At 54.6% G+C, this 5971-nt stretch overlaps 2 non-coding genes across 2 annotated transcripts; both read right to left on the bottom strand.

Moving 5' to 3' along the window:
* Window positions 1-283: 283 nt before the first annotated feature.
* On the bottom strand, window positions 284-438 carry LOC126329944 (5.8S ribosomal RNA). The gene has a single exon (XR_007562597.1). It is a non-coding gene; the product is annotated as a 5.8S ribosomal RNA (ribosomal RNA).
* Window positions 439-793: 355 nt separating this feature from the next.
* Window positions 794-2686, bottom strand: LOC126329948 (small subunit ribosomal RNA). The gene has a single exon (XR_007562601.1). It is a non-coding gene; the product is annotated as a small subunit ribosomal RNA (ribosomal RNA).
* Window positions 2687-5971: the final 3285 nt, after the last annotated feature.

Here is a 5971-nt window from a genome sequence, read left to right as displayed (position 1 = left end):
CGCTCGCCGCTACTGGGGGAATCCTTGTTAGTTTCTTTTCCTCCGCTTAGTAATATGCTTAAATTCAGCGGGTAGTCTCGCCTGCTCTGAGGTCGTTGTACGAGGTGTCGCACGCCACACCGCCAGCCGGCTGTGCACGCTACCGAGAAAGCACCGGTATGCGAACCGCCAGGCGACGGGCGCGCATCGCACGTTTAAGGAGACGCGGCCGGCCACACAGGCGACCACGACACTCCCAGGCGCCCGAAGCGGGACAAACGCCGCGCGCTTCAGTATACGTAGCCGACCCTCAGCCAGACGTGGCCCGGGAACGGAATCCATGGACCGCAATGTGCGTTCGAAACGTCGATGTTCATGTGTCCTGCAGTTCACATGTCGACGCGCAATTTGCTGCGTTCTTCATCGACCCACGAGCCGAGTGATCCACCGTCCTGGGTGATCTTTATCTTTTCAGTTCTCCACCGTCTCTTTCAAGACAGTTGCAGAGGCGGGACTGAGGCGTTTGACGGCCCCTGTTCCATTACTTTGTGTCCAACGGCCCGACGGCCGATGGGCGTCGTACGGCTCCACACCGGAGCGGACAGGCACTCGGGCGAAAGTCATTCAAAACCGGCGCCAGGCGCCAGGTGCCGCAGGCCAGCCGCTCCAGAGCTTCAGCGCTCGTACCACACAACAACACTTGCGCTAGTTTTGAGAGGCACGCGTGGTTCCGCACGCGGCGCACGGCTACTGCCGTACAGGTAGCGTGTTGCGCGACACGACACGCACATCGAAAGACATGCAGTCTAGTCGGTAATGATCCTTCCGCAGGTTCACCTACGGAAACCTTGTTACGACTTTTACTTCCTCTAAATGATCAAGTTTGGTCATCTTTCCGGTAGCATCGGCAACGACAGAGTCGATGCCGCGTACCAGTCCGAAGACCTCACTAAATCATTCAATCGGTAGTAGCGACGGGCGGTGTGTACAAAGGGCAGGGACGTAATCAACGCGAGCTTATGACTCGCGCTTACTGGGAATTCCTCGTTCATGGGGAACAATTGCAAGCCCCAATCCCTAGCACGAAGGAGGTTCAGCGGGTTACCCCGACCTTTCGGCCTAGGAAGACACGCTGATTCCTTCAGTGTAGCGCGCGTGCGGCCCAGAACATCTAAGGGCATCACAGACCTGTTATTGCTCAATCTCGTGCGGCTAGAAGCCGCCTGTCCCTCTAAGAAGAAAAGTAATCGCTGACAGCACGAAGGATGTCACGCGACTAGTTAGCAGGCTAGAGTCTCGTTCGTTATCGGAATTAACCAGACAAATCGCTCCACCAACTAAGAACGGCCATGCACCACCACCCACCGAATCAAGAAAGAGCTATCAATCTGTCAATCCTTCCGGTGTCCGGGCCTGGTGAGGTTTCCCGTGTTGAGTCAAATTAAGCCGCAGGCTCCACTCCTGGTGGTGCCCTTCCGTCAATTCCTTTAAGTTTCAGCTTTGCAACCATACTTCCCCCGGAACCCAAAAGCTTTGGTTTCCCGGAGGCTGCCCGCCGAGTCATCGGAGGAACTGCGGCGGATCGCTGGCTGGCATCGTTTATGGTTAGAACTAGGGCGGTATCTGATCGCCTTCGAACCTCTAACTTTCGTTCTTGATTAATGAAAACATACTTGGCAAATGCTTTCGCTTCTGTTCGTCTTGCGACGATCCAAGAATTTCACCTCTAACGTCGCAATACGAATGCCCCCGCCTGTCCCTATTAATCATTACCTCGGGTTCCGAAAACCAACAAAATAGAACCGAGGTCCTATTCCATTATTCCATGCACACAGTATTCAGGCGGGCTTGCCTGCTTTAAGCACTCTAATTTGTTCAAAGTAAACGTGCCGGCCCACCGAGACACTCAACTAAGAGCACCCTGGTAGGATTTCAACGGGGTCCGCCTCGGGACGCGCAAGCACGCCTTCGGCTCGCCCCACCGGCAGGACGTCCCACGATACATGCCAGTTAAACACCGACGGGCGGTGAACCAACAGCGTGGGACACAAATCCAACTACGAGCTTTTTAACCGCAACAACTTTAATATACGCTATTGGAGCTGGAATTACCGCGGCTGCTGGCACCAGACTTGCCCTCCAATAGATACTCGTTAAAGGATTTAAAGTGTACTCATTCCGATTACGGGGCCTCGGATGAGTCCCGTATCGTTATTTTTCGTCACTACCTCCCCGTGCCGGGAGTGGGTAATTTGCGCGCCTGCTGCCTTCCTTGGATGTGGTAGCCGTTTCTCAGGCTCCCTCTCCGGAATCGAACCCTGATTCCCCGTTACCCGTTACAACCATGGTAGGCGCAGAACCTACCATCGACAGTTGATAAGGCAGACATTTGAAAGATGCGTCGCCGGTACGAGGACCGTGCGATCAGCCCAAAGTTATTCAGAGTCACCAAGGCAAACGGACCAGACGAGCCAATCCGATTGGTTTTGATCTAATAAAAGCGTCCCTTCCATCTCTGGTCGGGACTCTGTTTGCATGTATTAGCTCTAGAATTACCACAGTTATCCAAGTAACGTGGGTACGATCTAAGGAACCATAACTGATTTAATGAGCCATTCGCGGTTTCACCTTAATGCGGCTTGTACTGAGACATGCATGGCTTAATCTTTGAGACAAGCATATGACTACTGGCAGGATCAACCAGGGAGCTGCGTCAACGAGAGCTGAGCAGCCGGCCGCCCGGGAGTGTGTCCCGAGGGCCCGCGCGAACACGCAAGCGTCCGCTCAATTATTCTGCAAACAGGAGGAGGCTGAGCTCCCCTGCACGATACACCTCGAAACCCTCTCAGGTCCCGGCGGCGCGCAGCGCCGTCCTAAGTACTTGGTCGGGTTCGAGAGAGGCGCAATCGCCCGGAGATAGGCGAGTAGACGCTTTCAGTGCGAACACCCGTGCTCCCAACTGAGCTTGCCGCTGCCGACAGAGGCCCGGGAGCGTGCTGTCGTGGCATTGCCGGCGGGAAACAACACGCGCCACCTACGGTGACCGGCAGCTCCAACGCCAGCGCCACAGAAGGGCAAAGCCCCACTTGGGTGCAGAAGCGAACTCTCCCAGCACAGCGCACGCGCCAACACGTCCGCAGAGCTGCGATACAAACCACCTGCGAGAACCGCTGGGGGCGACCGAGCAGCAGACGGCGTCGCGACGCCGAGTGCCGGGCGGCGGCGCATCCTCAACGCACACAGTCCGCAATCGGACCAGCACACTGCAGATGTCCACCGCGCTTCGCACCGGGCTCGGCAGAACCCACTTTGGCCGCCTGGCGCCGCGCGCCGGGTGCGCCGGCGCGTAGCTGGGACGCCAGCCGGGCCCGTCGGCCGGCGCTCCTGCCACTGGGCGCCCCCCACCAGCCGGCTGTAGTGCGTGCGCTCACGCAGCGCGCGGCCAGCACGCCGGGCGGCCCCCCCTCACCGGCCGGGGACTGTCCCACCAAGCCACAGCCTCGTATCGCTTCATACCCACATGGCCAACTCAGGTTCGGGGGCATGGCGGGTACCGCCGAAACAACCGGTTCACAGATGTACCGATCGTCGCTATCACCGATGCACCTGCAGCGCGAACAACCGCTCAACAACTGATTTCCAGTTCATTTGCGGATCTTTGGCAGCAAACGTATACGTCAATCTACATTTGCGAAATCTACGATTCTGGCATGCCTGCATGTTATGTGTCACGACACGCTACATCAGCCCACATACACACTACGGCATGTACACGAGAGAACACGTGGAAGATGGTCCGCGCACGTGTGCAATGTCCCTTGCGCGGTCGACTGTCAACCGGCCTCTGTAGCATGTCGCAGATGTGGAACGCGGTCCACCGTGGTATCATGTTGTGTGGGGCAATACGATTAAATAGGAAAACCCTCGTCGCTACATCAACAGACGGCTCACGCTGATTCCCGGCAGAGGGAGGGGGGGGGGGGCCAACATGCAATACTTTCGTCCGTACCTACCACATGTCTGTACGGCGTAAAACAGTGCAATCTCGCTGTAATGGGGAGACGAGACAAGTAGCATCGTGCACAACATATGGCCCTTATGATTCGCCATTGTAGGGCGCAGCCGGTGTACGGTCAAGCATGTGCCACATTATGTCACTCAGTACGTAACGACGGATGATCAGTGTGGGTTACGCGTACATCAGCGGACAGTCCACACAGGCCGTACCACAACGTACACTGACTGCATCGACAACCGAATGCAACTGAACAGCTGCAAGGCTCATTTCACAAACAAACGCCTGACCGACCAGCTTGGAAGGGCAGGAGGGGAGGGCGATATTCGTTCTGTAGCGTTACACCCTTCCAGTGGTTAGCGGGACTGTGTAGAAAGTACGCAACACTCGAAAGACATTTACGTGAGGGTACGCACCATGGCATCGAGAAATACACATGACACCAGAGGATCCAAGCAGTGAACTATGTTCAGAGGGTTGCTGTTAGGCAAAGCTACATTCCTGTGACGTTACATGTGACAGTTAAGGTGCAGTGTAAGTTAGGTTAAGGTGCAGTGTAAGTTAGGTTAAGGTGCAGTGTAACTTAGGTTAAGGTGCAGTGTAAGTTAGGTTAAGGTGCAGTGTAAGTTAGGTTAAGGTGCAGTGTAACTTAGGTTAAGGTGCAGTGTAACTTAGGTTAAGGTGCAGTGTAACTTAGGTTAAGGTGCAGTGTAACTTAGGTTAAGGTGCAGTGTAACTTAGGTTAAGGTGCAGTGTAACTTAGGTTAAGGTGCAGTGTAACTTAGGTTAAGGTGCAGTGTAACTTAGGTTAAGGTGCAGTGTAACTTAGGTTAAGGTGCAGTGTAACTTAGGTTAAGGTGCAGTGTAACTTAGGTTAAGGTGCAGTGTAACTTAGGTTAAGGTGCAGTGTAACTTAGGTTAAGGTGCAGTGTAACTTAGGTTAAGGTGCAGTGTAACTTAGGTTAAGGTGCAGTGTAACTTAGGTTAAGGTGCAGCGTAACTTAGGTTAAGGTGCAGCGTAACTTAGGTTAAGGTGCAGCGTAACTTAGGTTAAGGTGCAGCGTAACTTAGGTTAAGGTGCAGCGTAACTTAGGTTAAGGTGCAGCGTAACTTAGGTTAAGGTGCAGCGTAACTTAGGTTAAGGTGCAGCGTAACTTAGGTTAAGGTGCAGCGTAACTTAGGTTAAGGTGCAGCGTAACTTAGGTTAAGGTGCAGCGTAACTTAGGTTAAGGTGCAGCGTAACTTAGGTTAAGGTGCAGCGTAACTTAGGTTAAGGTGCAGCGTAACTTAGGTTAAGGTGCAGCGTAACTTAGGTTAAGGTGCAGCGTAACTTAGGTTAAGGTGCAGCGTAACTTAGGTTAAGGTGCAGCGTGGGTTAGGTTAAGGTGCAGCGTGGGTTAGGTTAAGGTGCAGCGTGGGTTAGGTTAAGGGGCCAACGTGGGTTAGGTTAGGGGCCAACGTGGGTTAGGTTAGGGGCCAACGTGGGTTAGGTTAGGGGCCAACGTGGGTTAGGTTAGGGGCCAACGTGGGTTAGGTTAGGGGCCAACGTGGGTTAGGTTAGGGGCCAACGTGGGTTAGGTTAGGGGCCAACGTGGGTTAGGTTAGGGGCCAACGTGGGTTAGGTTAGGGGCCAACGTGGGTTAGGTTAGGGGCCAACGTGGGTTAGGTTAGGGGCCAACGTGGGTTAGGTTAGGGGCCAACGTGGGTTAGGTTAGGGGCCAACGTGGGTTAGGTTAGGGGCCAACGTGGGTTAGGTTAGGGGCCAACGTGGGTTAGGTTAGGGGCCAACGTGGGTTAGGTTAGGGGCCAACGTGGGTTAGGTTAGGGGCCAACGTGGGTTAGGTTAGGGGCCAACGTGGGTTAGGTTAGGGGCCAACGTGGGTTAGGTTAGGGGCCAACGTGGGTTAGGTTGCCAGAGATGTGTCAAATCAGGATGTACGTTTGGCTGGTGTCAGGTGGTGCGTTGGTTCGATGCCT

Source organism: Schistocerca gregaria, unplaced genomic scaffold (assembly GCF_023897955.1).
Source record: "Schistocerca gregaria isolate iqSchGreg1 unplaced genomic scaffold, iqSchGreg1.2 ptg001229l, whole genome shotgun sequence".
Classification (NCBI taxonomy): domain Eukaryota; kingdom Metazoa; phylum Arthropoda; class Insecta; order Orthoptera; family Acrididae; genus Schistocerca; species Schistocerca gregaria.
The sequence above is the reverse complement of the archived record's forward strand: the minus strand, read 5'-3'. Positions and strand labels throughout refer to the sequence as shown.